A 16,246-nucleotide genomic window follows, 5' to 3' on the forward strand; every position below is an offset into this window, starting at 1 on the left:
GCCGGTCATGAGATTGACATATTGAGGTCTGAGATTATGATCATAGTCATGAGATGGACCAGTTATAAAGAATTAAGTGACTTCATAAGGTGGGCCGAATTGGTGTGGATAAAATTCTGGTTGTTTAACAGTATTAGATGAAATTAGTCACTAAACAATTTTTATCGCAGTTAGCAGTTTGAATACCATCTTTTTTATGGTTATTTGACTGTTTTGTTATTGAATATGGTTAAATAACAATTAAATAAACTGCTATTTCACCATTTTTTTTCCAAAATCTTTCTAACAATGTGTAGAGCCTTAAGGGACTTTTATTAAAAGATATTTAATGGTTGTACGAATAGATTATGTTGTTGTAGTGTAGTGATGCATTGGTGATATTGTAAACAGTGAATAAACATACAAATTGCAAACTTTTAACTGTATGATTTGCATTAAAGAATTAAAAGCTAAATCAAGTATGAAAATGATGTTTGAAATCATGCATTTAAATAATGTCACTAAAAGTTCTTCTGTTTGTTTCAGTATTTTTTTTTTTTAAATTTTTTGAATAAAAGAAAAACTTACGTTTACGGAACTATTTTCATTCAAGCCAACATTGCGGTGCAAAGTTTTTTTATTCGTTAGCTACAAACTTTATTTATGACCTTCCAATTCTTAAAAAAATAGTTTTATTGCTTTAATAATTTTTTGAATTGTACGACAATTGTGATACTTAATTTAAATTGCAATTTTTTAAGAAAGAGAATAAATTAAAATAAAGAATTTTTTTAAATTATTTGAGATATATTAATTTATCCCAAAAATATAACCACTTTTTCAATCCCTTCGTTAAAATAACGTTTGTTTATAATCATATGATCTGACGACAATATTATATCTTTTCCTTATTTTATTTTCCGTTTCTTAATTTTTTTTCAAATTTTTAAAAACAATTTATGTATTAATAATTTTTTTTCTTCTCTTTAAAAATATTTTTTTCATTGTATTTAATGAGTTCTATATACTTGCAGCTTATGTACAGTAAATAAATTTTATTACTATTTTTTCTTTATTTTATTAATTTTCTCCGCATCTAAGTACACATATCTTTGTGGATTGTAACCGCAAGAAGGAAAACAAGTTTTATTATTTTACAGGTCGATTCGGAACGGAATTTACAATTTCCGGTAATAAAGTTTGAGCATCTTAAATGTCTTTCACCTATAGATGTTAAAATCGCAATTCTTTTAAATAAGCTGAAAGGGATTTAGACTAACATCGTCAGATGACTTAACGATGGCATAATTAACGAACGATAAATGAAAAAAAATTATGTAATTCTTTTCTTAATTCGTAATTATTTGGATACTTCATTAAATGTAAATAGTAAAATCATAATAAATAAAAACAATTAATAATTATGATTATAATTAATTTAAATAAATTTTTTTAACTTTATCTATAGGGCAGCAAGAAAATATTTTCATATTATAAAACATTGACAATAGCTTTTAGAGATATCTTTATCCATTTTATGCACTATTTAAAATGAAATTTCGGAATATGTTTTTAAAACAGAACAAATATCTTATAGGGTTTAAAAAGCAGGTTTAATTCTACGAAATTGAAATTTAGAAACATATTTTTTTCTGTATTTATTAAATTTTACAAACTGGTCAACTTTTCATATAAATGTTTAGCTGTCTTTAGTATATGATAGTCAGTTAGCGAAAATTAAATAAACATTTATTGTTCGATTTTCATAGTTAATTGCATAACAGAACTGTAAAATTTTATTGGGAATTTAAATATGTTTTAGTTTATTATAAATGTTACATAATGTAATTTATTCTAAACTTTTTTTTTGTATTCTGCCTGCGTATACGTGTGCAGTAAGTGTTCATTGCCATATAAAAATCAGAATAATCTTTCAAATTTTCTTTGGTACGCTTTTCGGACGCTTTTTTTTAATTCCCGGGATTTTTACGACGAAATACAACTTTCAAAAAAGTCGTATTTTTAATATTCTATTTTTCAGGAAATATTTTACCAATTTCTCTTAACCTTTGTATTTTGCCATGTAAAAATAAAAAGAAATATAATTAAATAAAGTAATGAAAAGTACTAAGTATTTACTCAAAATTATTTTTGGTAGGAAATTTTTTTTCGATAAACTAATTTTATAATTTTGTGCAAATTTTTTTTTCAATTAGCTTAAAGAGTTCTCGAGATATGGCGAAATACTTATAAAGTAAAATTAATATTAAGAGTCCAAACTTTGGGCCGTTCTCCTGACCAAACTATTCGGACCATATTCCCCACAATGCAGCTACCACCGATATTTTGGGAGTTCAGAAATTCGAATCCTTCGAGAAAAAGGTATAGGTTTATCCAGAAAAAGTCCGTTTTTGTGTCTGATTTCGTAACTTGAAATATACTTAGCACTAATTAATTAGCATAAATAAGGTCACCCTCTTGAACCATTAAGATTGAGTCCTAGAACGTGAAGATCCGATCATTAGATTAAGAATTATTCAGGATGTTCGATTTATTTATTTGATTTATTTATTATTTTTTGCGCACAGTACTGCTCGTAGCAAGTATTTTTGTGACAAAAGCGTTTAAAGGTACGTGGCACGTCTTCCAGCCCTAATAGTTAAGGATACGAGACACAAGTAGACGCAGACAGTAACACATTAGATTTTAAAATTGTCGCAGATAAAACAGTATTTTTTGTAATGTTTCAATACTGCTGGTGACAGTGTTACCAGATTGGGCTACAAGTAGCGGATTGGGCTACTTTTAAAAGTCCCCGCTACTGAAAATTGAACTTTCGCTACTTGCTACTTTTTGGGCTACTTATTATTTTTCGAACGCTACAAATCTTAAATATGCGCTACTTTTTTTCCTTACTGAAATATATATATTTTTTTTTTATTTTTTCCCTTCCCATTATAAAATGATTCTGAAAGTTTGCAGCTTCTTTACCATTTTTAAAAAGGACATTTTTGTTGTTGTTGTTGAAAACGTTCTCGCTTCAGTTTTGGATTCTTGATATGTTTTACTGATCGAGTCTATAATCTTTCCATGTTTATGTTTCAAATCGTAGACTCGGAAAATCGCAAAGGAATATGGAAAAATGCACGGAGAGTATAATGGGGAAAATGTTTTTTAACTCCAACTATCATTAATCGTTTATCTTCTGGAGAAAAAAAATCACGTTACTCGCTTTGAAACTCAGAAAAATTAAATCCAAAGTCATTTTCCCTGATGAATGAAAATAGTTGTTGTGAATGACAATGAGTTTCCAAAAAATATCGTACTGTTAAATGCTTTTTAGTGAATTCATTTCACTTTTGTAAATCACGATCTATTCACAGTTGCACGAAAAATAGGAAAATTTTTATATCTCTCTAGAGCAGGGACTGATGGGCAAACTACGGCCCGCGGGCCAACTGTGGCCCGCCGGAAGGTTTTATCCGGCCCGCGGATATAATTTTAATTTGCCGATCAGTGGCAATATACATAAACAATATACATCCATTTTCTTGTCAACTATTTAAAATTATTTCTGTTTTTCCTTTTTTAACAAAGTACTGATGACCTTTTTACTTTCTCTATTTTTGTTCTACAAAACATAAATTGATGGAAATAGTTAGCACAGACAGCTTCAATTGGTAAAATGTTGAAAGCAGAAGTTCTTCATAGAATAGTCTTAGATTGGCTCTAACTAGCGTTTGTCTTTCTCGAGGAATCTAATATAGGTAAATTGTACTTCACATTTGGCAGACTACGCATTTTAAGATCCAACGAGAGGACAATCTAACAATCATCTGAAGCAGTTGTTTCTAAATATGCCAAAGTTTTACAAATCATTACCAAAAGCTAGTTTCCAAAATTTAATATTTCATGCCCAGAAAATCAGCTCTATGTTTGCTTAATCTTATATATGTGAACAAGAGTTTTCAACTTTGAACCTTAGAAAGAATCATTTCAGAAGTGGACTAACAGAAAAGCATTTAGCCTTGTTCCGTAAAATAGGCACATCTATATAATGTAAGGACCGGCCAGGTGGCCGAGCGGTTAGCGTGCCTGACTGCGAAGCCAATGGCTGCGGGTTCGAATCCCGCTCTGGGCATGGATGTTTCTCTCTGTGTTATCCTCTGTTGTGTGTGATGTGTGAATGTGGCCCGCCCTATGAACGGGTTTGTGGCAGTGCGGCGTGGGTAATGTTGCTCGCCTCCGTGACTTAGGTTCACAGGTGCCCACTGGGTAACGCTAAATGAGCAACACTTCCGGCATCTTCCGAGGTGAAGAACGAGAGTTCAAGTGCCTGCCGTTATTAAAAAAATATATATATATAATGTAAGGAACTTTTAAAAATGAAATCGCAATTTCATTCATCTCACTAAATATTTAAATTAAAACTTGTATATCGCTTTTTTTTTTAAATTTTGAAAGTTTTATTTGTCCCACCAAAAAAAAATTTTTCTCGATTTTTGGCCCTCGACCAAAAAAGTTTGCCCATCCCTGCTCTAGAGCTTAGATTTGCCCGTTGTAAATGATGAAATTATTATTTTTTTAAAGGAAGCTATAATATGTATTGCTATGGTTACAGTTATTATTTTTCACCTCATTTTGCCAAATATGCAATAAATAAATGAAACAAATAAAAATTAAGTTTTGGATAGTTATCATATTAAAATAAAATTCGTATTACCAAACGCAAATGATAATCAGAATTGGCATCAAGGAGAACGACATGAAGAAATATTTCATAGAAGGCCAAGGCCCACCCAATGATGACGATGAAAAGCAAAAGATGGATTTTGTTTTTAAAACAAAAATATATACTATGAAATTTCAAATAATAATTAACTATAACAATGAAATTATGAATAAAAATGACTAAGTTAATTGAAACATAATGCACTTAGGGATCAGGAAAACTGAATAACGACAATTTTTTTAATTCGAAAATGTCAACATTTTAAGCCTTTCGAAACATTTATAGTAATTGCAAAATAACTAGGAAAGATAATTACTTTAAATGATAAACACGGTAATGTATATGCTGCGTGTTATAAAAGGAGTTAAGAAAATTATTAAAGCTACTACAGTGAAACTATCGTAAACTGATCAGAAGTGGAACTACAATTTAATGGTTTTATAAGAGAAGTCATCTTATAAAAATGATAATAAATTGTTTTTACCAGTTTTGCACTTGATCATCAAAATCTTAGATAGGTGATTAACTTATAGAGATGGTCAACTTAACAGGTTTCACTGTGCAAGTAAAGTAAGCACAGCAACTAAGGCTAGCTGAGAGAAAAGAAAATATTTACGAGCATTTAGTGCAAATCTATCTTTTTATCATTGTTTTTTTTTTAACTTTACAACAGATGTTACGGCTACTATAAATGAAAAAAAAATTAGTTAAAAATATTTGTTGCTTCGTAGACGCTTTAAAATACTGTTTCATACGTGGTCCAAATCAAAATATTCATTTGTTCACTAAATTACTATCAAAACGAGTTTAAAACAATTATTGATGCTGTTACAAAGAAAAGCAAAGTCATATTTCTCATCTGCCAGCTGAATGTTTGTACTTTGTATTGTTTCGAACTTCAGAGCAGAAATGATTAAATAAATTATTTTGCTTATCAAAAAAAGATTTTTTGCCTTTTATTTTTAAATACACACAGATGTAGGCCCATGAAGTTGAACTTTTCTGAATTTCTAGTTGGAGATTGGGTCCTAGTTAGGTCTTATTTTTAATTTCCACGAAACGCGAGATAATTTTTATTAAAAAAAAATTAGCTAGAGAGAACATTTTTATGTGCGAGTAATTAAGGTTCTTGAGGTTGGGGAACGAAGCGAGCTGAGGTCGAAACCTCTTAGTATTCAAACAGCCTTAGTATTCTTGCAGCTCAAAGACCGCACCAACATTAAAATATCGAAGACAGTTCCGACTGATTTTTACACATAAAAAAGCTGGAAAAAAACGAGCTAACCAATGTTATTATAATTTTAGTGTTTTCTGGCAAACGGCGCTGTTTTACAGAAATATTGCCAAATAAATTAGTGCAGTAAATAAATTTATAAATATATATATGTATATATATATATATATATATATATATATATATATATATATATATATATATATATATATATATATATATATATATATATATATATATATATATATATATATATATATATATATATATATATATATATATATATATGATTTATTTTTGGGCTACAAAATGTTCGAATCCGCTACTTTTGGAGCTCCCATTCGCTACTTTTTAATCTTAAGTTCTGGCAACACTGGCTGGTGATGCTTGCCTATAGCATCAAAACAGTTGTACGCTTTTAACTTCGCTCTAACTTCTTTCATTAATTCTTTATTATAAAAATTAACTAGAAGTTTTGAATATCTCCCTTCGTTTCCCTGAGAAATTAATGTTTAATTCAATTAAAATTTATTGTAATTTTAAATAATAATATTTTTTGCTTTTAATTAAAAATTTTATATTAATAATTAACAGAGGCTGCACTTAAAATCAATAACAAATGCGTTGTTGCTTTTGTAATTAACAAATGACTCTACAAAGAATGTTAGCGTTGTTTTTTAAATAACTTCTTTATTAACTTTATTTATCTCTTGCTGAAATTTTTAAGTGTTTTTCCTCTCTTCTCGGTAAACCCAAAATTAATTATAATTAATATTTTAAGTTTTTTTTCTGGTTAAATTTTACAATTTTACGTGCATATTATGTTTATTTTTTGAAGAAAAATTTGATGTACAAAGTGCAAAAGAAAATAAATAATAATAATAATCGCAGTACCCTGAATGACTTTTGATCTAATAATCGGATTTTCACGTACTTGGTCTGAAACTTAATGGTTGTCGGGGGTGACCTCAAATATGCTAATTTATATTATTTAATACCGAAAAACATTATTTCTCTGAATAAATATATTTTTTTTATTCGGATTAATAACCACAAAATATGGTGATAGCTGCAATCTGGAAAAATGTGGTACTGATTGTTTGGTCAAGAGGGTGGTCGAAAGTTTTGACCACTTAATGTTAATTTTACTTTTTGCGTATTTTGCCATGTCTCGAGAACTTTTCATAAGAAACGAAAAATGTTTGCTTAAAATTATAAAATTCGTTTATCCAGCAATAATTCCATGCAAAAAAATTTTTTTATTAATTGTCTATTATTTTTTATTATTTAATAATGGTCGATAAAATTTTAAGTTTTAATGTACCCAAATTTTTACATCATTTTAAAGAATGTAATTTTAAATGGCACTATATAAAATTTGAAAAAAATCTTTCGTGTAGTTCTTGCTAAATCGATACGATAAACGACTTTTTTCACTTTAAGGAAACAAAAACATTTAAATACCTGCTTATTTTTCTTTATAAGGAAATACTTTGCAATAATGATTCTAGCAATATGAGTATATGTAAACTGCAATTGCACAATTTCATATGTTAAAAATAAAGCTTATTCTCATTACTTTAAATACTGATTAAAACTATAAAAATAATACTTAATTTCGTACTAAAAATGAGACTAGAATACTATATTTATTCCTTTATTGTTAACTAACATTAATGGACTAAATCACATGGTGAAATATTACGAATTGTTTTTTATACTTGCTTTCGTAAAAAGTTTCTCATTATTTTTCTTAAATAATTTTATAAAACTGAAAAACAATAAATCTTAAAACTATAAAGAATAATTCTTACCTGTTCTGTATAATCATTGTCCTTGAAGACTTCTTCATTCAATTAGTTCTCGAAATCGTTGATATTTCATACGTCATGGATGCATATTACAGTTTTTTCTTTTCTTTTATGATTAGAAATAGTTCCGAATTTCTTCCAATTAAATCCATAATAATTTGAAATTTTGAACACATTTTGAAAACGGTTTTTATTGTTTGTATTTCTTTTTTAAATATAAATATCGTTTGCAGTCATAACTCCAAAATCCATATGGTTCATTTTTTAACAAAAAAAATCGTCTGCAACATTTGTTAAAACGCGTGTAAGATATTCTGTCAAAAAGTAACGCCAAAACCATCGTAAATTTTATGTTGATATTTCAATTCGAACAGTAACCAAATATTCCGATTTAAATGTGAAGGATGAGAAATCCTTATTTTTCCACTTCAAATCGTTCTATGATCTAAAGTTTCCTTTTGCACAGTTTACGATTATTTTGAAGTAGACTTCCTTTTGAAAAAATATCTTCTGCTATTTAGGAAAAAAAAAAAAAAAAACCTTTCAGCAGCCAGAACGTAAACACGTTTCATAAAATGATGCAGGAAATTACCGAGCACCAGATACCATGCATCCAGTTCCTCCTGAGCAAGATGCCTTCTATGTGAGTTTTTCCTGCTATGTTTTATCGATCGTTTGTTCGTTTGCTCTAATTCAGAACTCGATGGGTGGCGCCTCGGTTTGTTGCAAGATTATTTGCTTGTTTATTTTTGTTTGTTTTGAGCTCCCGCGCATTTTTTAATCAATAATTGGAGGTGCTATAACGAGCAAATATAAATATTCATTTCATTATTTATGTTCTTTGCTTTTTTTCTTCTTTTTTTTGTATTCGAATGATATTTTTTATTGTAATTTAAGCTTGCTTTACAAAATAACTATACAAATTAATTTCATTTCCCTGGTTTTAATTGAGTTATAAAAAAGATTATAGACGGGAAATTTTTTTTCTGATGTTTCTTAACAATAATGTAATACATAAATTATATATCTATAAATCATTCATCTTACGTAATACAAAATTCATAATAAAATTTTGTGTGGTAAAAAATGCGATTTAGTTTCTCATTTTTTACACTAATTCTTTTGGACATATTTATATTGTGGGAAAAATGCCTTTTTTCTTAACTGCTTACTTCTTTTAAAAGATATTTAAGTTGTTAAATTAAAATTTGATAGTTCATTTTTTAAAGATAAGATCAGGCACATTTTTTTAGGGGTAATTTAAGTTTCTTAGAACTATAAGGTGCTTAAAAACATGTGGTAAGTAACTTTAGTAAAAAATGCGTTATTTAAAATACTTAAGATTTTATGAATCATAAATATTACCAACTTAACTTATTTCCTTTCAGAAATACAAAAACTAAATTAAATCAAATTTTATTACTTCGGTTTTTAAATTGCCTTGTTGTGAGTAAACTTTATTTTCTAACCATTTAATCTATTGATTTGTTTGATTGGCATTGATGATAATAAAATTAAAATGAATACTGAATAATATTTAACATATTCTTATGTTGTAATGATTATATAGAAAGAGGAAATTGCAATTATAGGATTGTAGCTTTTATTTTGGTTATCTTTAAAAAATCTAAGTTTTTTACAAAGGACGAAGTTTGTTTATTCTTATTTTTAAACGTAGGAATAAGAGAGAAAAAAAAGTTTTATTTTAATTTCAACAACTTAACAATAAAAGCATAAAATTTCGAAATATTTAATATGAAACAAATTGTGCAAAAAATGGCTAGTTTATTTACTAATTATTTTATAAAAATATTGCAAAACGCATAAATATGAATAAATACTTACAGAATAAAATTGTTTAGCAGAATTGAAATTCATATACATTTTATTTTTCTTTGATTCCCATGAGATATTTATTTTTTTTTACTCTCCGATTTGCATAAATTAAAAATAACAAAATACTTTTATGCATACTACTTTCATACTATGAGAAAAATATATACTTCTATTTTGAACTTTTCTGATTTTGTGCTGAATCAGAAATATATATGTTCAATATATATTGGTTCAATGATATTTTTAATGGTTTATTATTGATGATATTTTTAATGGTCCATGGTTCAATAAATCTATAAATATTTTTCTTGCATTTTAATATTAATTATTTGTAAAGCAAAACATTAAATATCTTTAAATTATTTCTGTGGTTTTAAATTGTACTTTAACTTGAATAGTTAAGTTCTAAATGTAATTTAACGTGAGTACACAGAGAAAAAAATTCTGGTAAAATTACCGTACTGTATGGTAATGACATTTCTCATTTTTTTAAAATTTTATTTTATTAAATAAAACAAAAATATACAGTATTCATAAAATACTTTCATTTGGAAATTTTTCCGTTCATGTTGTGTTACGATTTAAAAGAAAGTCTTTCCTACAAAACTGGAAAGTAATTTTAACCGGACAAATGGTTTTAAAAACAAATGCTCTGAGATATCATGATAAAATTACTAAATTTTAACACATTTACCGAATTTTATCACAGATTATAATGCCATATTTTATTGTTAATTATACCCAAATCCCTGCCAAAGTGTTTCAGTAAAAATTTCCGAGCTTTCTGGTGTTTCTATAGAGCCGAAAAACACGGTAACTTTTACTTTATTCTGGTAGTTTTGATCATACTTTTTTCAGTGTAGTTAAGCTCTATAAAATCTGAAAACACTTTTTAACGTTCTTATCATAGGAAACTGCTCTGTTAATTTTATAAATATTTTATTACTGTGAAAGACGTCCTTAAATATCTCGTGTTCAATTGAATAAAATAAAGGATGCTATATCACTTGAGCTGTTAATACAATAAATGAAAGAAATGTTTAAGTTATTGTTTTTTAGTCCTTCTGTCTGGAAAATACCACTGACGCTCTTGTCACCATGTTCATTAATACTTCTTTTTGGTGAAGATTTTATTGACCATCATTAGATTCGTATAATTTCCTGCAGCGACTGTAAGGATAAAAACGTAGTGTAGCTGTTTTGTTTCGGTATTGTTTAGATAGGTTTGCTCCATTACATCATTTAAATTATTTGGCCATGTTTGCTTCGTTATATAACATACCTCGACATTAAAAAATAAAATTGAACAATAAGCAAAAATGGTGAGTTTGAAATATATTTTTTTTTAATATCAAAGTTGGATTTTCAGAAAATCCTTACTACAAAGATATTTTAATGAACATTTTCTTATAATTTTTTAAAGCTGTTGTATAAAGTGTATCAATAGTTTGTTATCTTTGTTTGTAACTATATTATTGTTAGTTTTTCTTTTTAATGATCTCTTTTTCATAGTGTTTTATTAAATTTATGAAGTTTATTTTTGAATTTTGAAGTTACTTTCGTTGCATTATTTTAAACTATGTATTTATATCGGTATAAAATTTTTACACTTTTACGAATCACTTAATAATTATTATTAATTTACAACCAGATGTGAATTTATAATTTTTTTTTAATAAGAAGACCAAAAAAAACTTAAATGTGTCTAATATTAAAATGAATTGAAATATTTTAAGTCTATATTAGCAATGAAATACAATAGTAATACTTTAAGGAATGTGTTCTTAACAAAACTAATTCAAATGCTTTTATGCTTTTAATTTTAATAAACTTAAATAGAATGTTTAAAGTATATATTAATTAGTATTCAGTATAAATGTTTGAAGTTTGTGCCCTATTTTTTTTTTTTTTGAATAATTTTTTTTTGTTTTTTGTAAATCTTCAAAAGTAATTAAATGAATTTTAAAAAAAGTAAGTTTTTGTTAGTGTTCCAAGGAATAGAATAATTTTTAAGTATTTAATAGTATTCAAATGAATTTTATAGTATTTAGGTGTTTTTTAATATTTAGTTGAATTAAAAAAAATTTAATTCATATTGGTACATAAATTAACTGTTAAATTAATAATTTTGTATTAGTAATCAAATGAAATTAAAAGTTTTTAAGTTTATAGTGGTATAAAAATGAATTGTTAATACTTTCAGTCTGTATGAGCATTTAGTTGAAGTAAAGCTTTTATATTTGTATTGGTATTCAAATGAACTTAAAAGTTTATAAGTATGCTCTAGCGTTCAAATGTATTGAAAAATTTATAAACTTGAACTTACATTCAAATGAATTGTATATTTTTTAAGTTTGCTTTTATACTAAATTAATTTAAAAAGCTTTGATGTCAAGATTAATATTCAAATGAATTTAGATACATCTAAGATTGTAATAGCAATCAAAATTATTTTATTCCAAGTATTCCTAGATAAATCTCTAAAAAGAATTGTTTTTTAAGAAAAGAGTATAAAATAATCTGAAGAACTTTCTAAATATTTTATAAACATTTGAATTTATTAGTTCCTTGCGCTCAGTAGTTTCGATATACTATTCTACTTTCTCTTCGTATGGATATCTTGTGCTATGTTCTAGTTCTAGTTACTTTTTGCATGGATATCATAGTATATTCTGTGCTATGTTCTGGTTCTAGTTTCTCTTTGCATGGATATCATAGTATATTTTGTGCTATGTTCTAGTTCTAATTTCTCTTTGCATGGATATCATAGTACGTTTTCTGCTATGTTCTAGTTCTAATTTCTCTTTGCATGGATATCTTAGTATATTTTGTGCTATGTTCTAGTTCTAGTTTCTCTTTGCATGGATATCATAGTACATGTTGTGCTATGTTCTAGTTCTAATTTCTCTTTGCATGGATATCTAAGTATATTTTGTTCTCTATAGTATTTGTGTTAAATATTTAAACTTTTAAAGGAAATAATAACATTTATTGATATTTAACAATCATTATTTCAATTTTAAAAAAAACATGTTTAACTTCTTATGCGAATTAACAAACATATTTTAACTTAATATTTTTTTTTCTATTGTTGATATACTCAAAGAATTTTTGTGAAGGATTCTTGTTGTAAAATCAAAGAAAAAAATTTCCCTTCATATCTATTTATTACGTACTTTTAGTTTGAAAAACATCACTTCTTTTTCCTCTTTAATCTCTTAATTTAGATATTTAAAGGGTACTTCACTCCTTCAACCACTTCAGCATGTCGTTTTCTTTTCTTCTTTTTTAAAGATTTATTTTGCCATTAATGGTAGCTTCTGTTTTAGATTTGGTTTTTTAATATCTGATTTTTATCATGGATAATTATTTAATTGTCTACTTCAGAGCAGTTTTTTTAATTGTTTCTCTTCATTTTAATAAGTATCATTCATTATTTCTTTGATAAGATTTCATGTTAGGGTGGTAAAAAAGTTTCTTCCAAGATCAAGTGCAACTTCCCTCTGGGTTTAAAGAGAACGTTTTGATCTTTACTAAATAAACTCTATACTAGATTTTGATAAATACTAGATATGTTTTTTTAATATCTGATTTTCAACACGGGTAATTATTTTATAGTTTACTTCAGAACAGTTTTTTATTGTTTCTCTTCATGTTGATTAGTATCATTCATTATTTGTTTGATAAAATTTCATATTAGGTTGGTGAAAAAAATTTCCGTTACTAAGTGGATTCAAGTACTTCGTGCTGGATTTAAGAAAAACTTTTGAACTATCAATAAACTCGAAAATCACTTTGATTTTTTTATTACTAGTATTTTAATAAAAAATAATTGAAACGGTTAATTTGGAAACTTCATGTTCAAAAAACATTTTAATTAGTATTTATTTTATTAACAAATACTTTATTAAATAACCGTTTTGGTTGCACAGTTTATTTATTTATACGATGCAACTAAGCCTATTCTTCATTTTGACTTCTTACCAAATAAAAGTTTCCTTTCACCATCTAGATCAAACCAGTTATGTTTTCCCATAGCTAATGATGCTTTTAATAATTTTAGTTGGAAATTATATTTTATTTTAAACGTACTTTACGTGATTCACTGCATTTTTTTTTAAATTTTATTTTCAATCTAAAAGAAACTGTTCTATCCTAATAATATTATACGATTGCAAATCTAATAAATAAAACCTTATTTATCCATTTCCCTTTTTCTAGACTCATGTATCTTTATTCGATTTAAAAAGTTAAATAAATTGGAATATTAAATCTGAACTGCAACCTTCTTCTCTATGATTTTCATTATATTACTTTTTTGTGTATGATAGATATTTATACCATTCTGTATCGATTAACTTCTTTGTCTTTCTGTGCATAGAAATCATGCTTTTATGACTAATAACTGATTAAAAAAATGACTAATAGTAATTAGTCATTCTTAAATAAATTACTAATAATAATAAGTAATTCTTAATTAAATGACTTATAATAATAAGTCATTCTTAAATAAATGACTAATAATAATAAGTGATTCTTAAATAAATGACTAATAATAATAAGTGATTCTTAAATAAATGACTTATTATTCGTTGCCAAAAAAATACCAATTAGTAATGTTAATATAAGTTTTTTTTTAAGAATTAAGAGTCAATTTTGGGGTTTGAAATAGAAATTTAAATGATTTCGAACATAGAATTAATCGGTTTGACTTAGCTGAGAAAGTATCAATAAACCTTCCCACCTCTTTCTGAATTTTACTGTAAAAAAAATAGCAGTAATTACAAGAAAATAACTTATTACAATCAGGACATATATTTACTATAGTAGTAACTTATAATTGCAAACATCTTTTTTGTTTTTCTGTCCGTTACACAAAGAATAAAACAGTTTTTATTATTATGCAAAGGAAGTTGTTATTGCATCACCATCCACAATTTTCTTTAAATATCTTTCATTTCTTTTGTGCCATTTCGCTCAAAACTATCAATCATATTTATCGCACATTTTCTCAATGACTTTATCTCTCTTTCATGTAAGAATTGAAGCATTAACTGCTTATATTCAAACGTCCTTAACTTAATCAATGCGTTTTTTTCCTCCACGCCCTAACGGAAGCCGGCATCTATGTGAACAATAAGCGGATGCTTTAGCAGAGGATGTGCGGCTTTTTCTCTTTTATTTCACTATCATTTATTCCATTTGTTAGTTTCTCCTTTTGTATGAGATATGATAAAAGTGGAAAGAACTGACGCTCTATCAGTTTGTGTAATCCGTTCGGAAAGTCTTTGATCTCTGCAAAAAATGTGTGGTTATCATTTATTTAAAGACAAAAATCATTGAAACATTGAATTTTTGCTATAAAGATATCCACAACAACAGTGTTTCCCAAACTTATGACTTATGTGTGTACCCTTTCTAAATTTTTCGTAACGCAGTGTACCACTAATAAAAAAAATGAATGTATTTTTTTAAAAATAAGTTTAATTTTATTTTTCGGTGCAAAGTTTTGTTAAGTTTATTCCCATCAGTGAGAAGGATATTGTTTTTGCTGTGATAACAGCTTCTGTGATTAAAAAATTGCACAGAAGTTAAAAATCACAACTGGCTATTGACATCACTAATTACTAACTGTTAATTCTGCAAAAAATAGACAACAGAAAAATACGTAATCTTGCATTTTTATGGCTAGCTTTATTTTTAAATAAAATTTTTTGAAATTTTCGTTTGTTGCACCCCTGGGGGTACACGTACCACACTTTGGGAAACACTGTAAGTAGAGGGAGCTATGATTGTAGTGCAGTGTGGTACGCGTACCCGCAGGGGTACGGGAACAGTTTAGCAGGGGCGCGTTCTTATGCGAAATATCTTGCAGGAAACGAATTTTATGTAAAATTAAAGCTAGCCATGAAAATGTAAGATTACGTATTTTTCTATTGGCTATTTTTTTGCAGAGTTAACAGTTAATAATTAATGGTGCCGACAGTCAGTTGTGATTTTTAACTTTTCTGCAATTTTTTTATTGTAAAGGTTTGTAATAAATTCTACTTATTTTGATTATTTTAATAGAATATAATTTTTATCCTTGACATGGAATTTTTTACCAAAATTTAAGAATTTTTTAAACTAAAACTTTGTACCAAGAAAGAAAAGTAAACATATTTTTTTAAAAAAATACACTCATTTTTTTTTTTAGTGGTACACAGCGTTACGAAAAATTTAGAAAGGGTACACAAAAGTCATTCGTTTGGGAAGCACTGCTCTACGATAATAAGATCTCGTTGTCCCCGTAATTTTGCCTACGAATTTATGTTATCCTTCCCTCAATATTGCGATAAGCAATAAACCTCTGAAAATGACTTTTTTTATGCATCATTATTTTCTCTCTTTAATATGACATTTTGGTTTTCAAATACTCAATGTGTTTGTAATTTTGTATAGAACTAGAAGTAGCTTATACCAGTATTCTATTATAATGTTTATAAAATTAAACAAAATTTCCAACTGCGTCTGTTAAGTGCAAAGAAATGTTTGTTAAACATAATCCTTTTTTATGCGAATAAAATTAAATTACGGTACCGAATTTTCCCTTAAAATAATTTTATGTATAAATATTAAATGAAAACTATGTTCGTAAAAAAGTGTTAAATCTAT

General features: G+C 26.8%; 1 protein-coding gene and 1 long non-coding RNA gene across 9 annotated transcripts in view; one reads left to right on the top strand and one right to left on the bottom strand.

The window, feature by feature from the left end:
* LOC107448786 (uncharacterized) overlaps positions 1 to 8,446 on the bottom strand; it is a 53,754-nt gene extending 45,308 nt beyond the window's left edge. Inside the window, exon 1 of the long non-coding RNA XR_015435536.1 lies at positions 7,760 to 8,446. This is a non-coding gene — a long non-coding RNA (uncharacterized LOC107448786). The remainder of the gene's footprint in view (positions 1 to 7,759) is intronic.
* LOC107448785 (multiple PDZ domain protein) overlaps positions 1 to 16,246 on the top strand; it is a 684,699-nt gene that overhangs the window by 456,201 nt on the left and 212,252 nt on the right. The window lies entirely within an intron of this gene.

Source organism: Parasteatoda tepidariorum, chromosome 7 (assembly GCF_982258835.1).
Source record: "Parasteatoda tepidariorum strain Cologne lab strain chromosome 7, Ptep-v5.0, whole genome shotgun sequence".
Taxonomy (NCBI): Eukaryota; Metazoa; Arthropoda; class Arachnida; order Araneae; family Theridiidae; genus Parasteatoda; species Parasteatoda tepidariorum.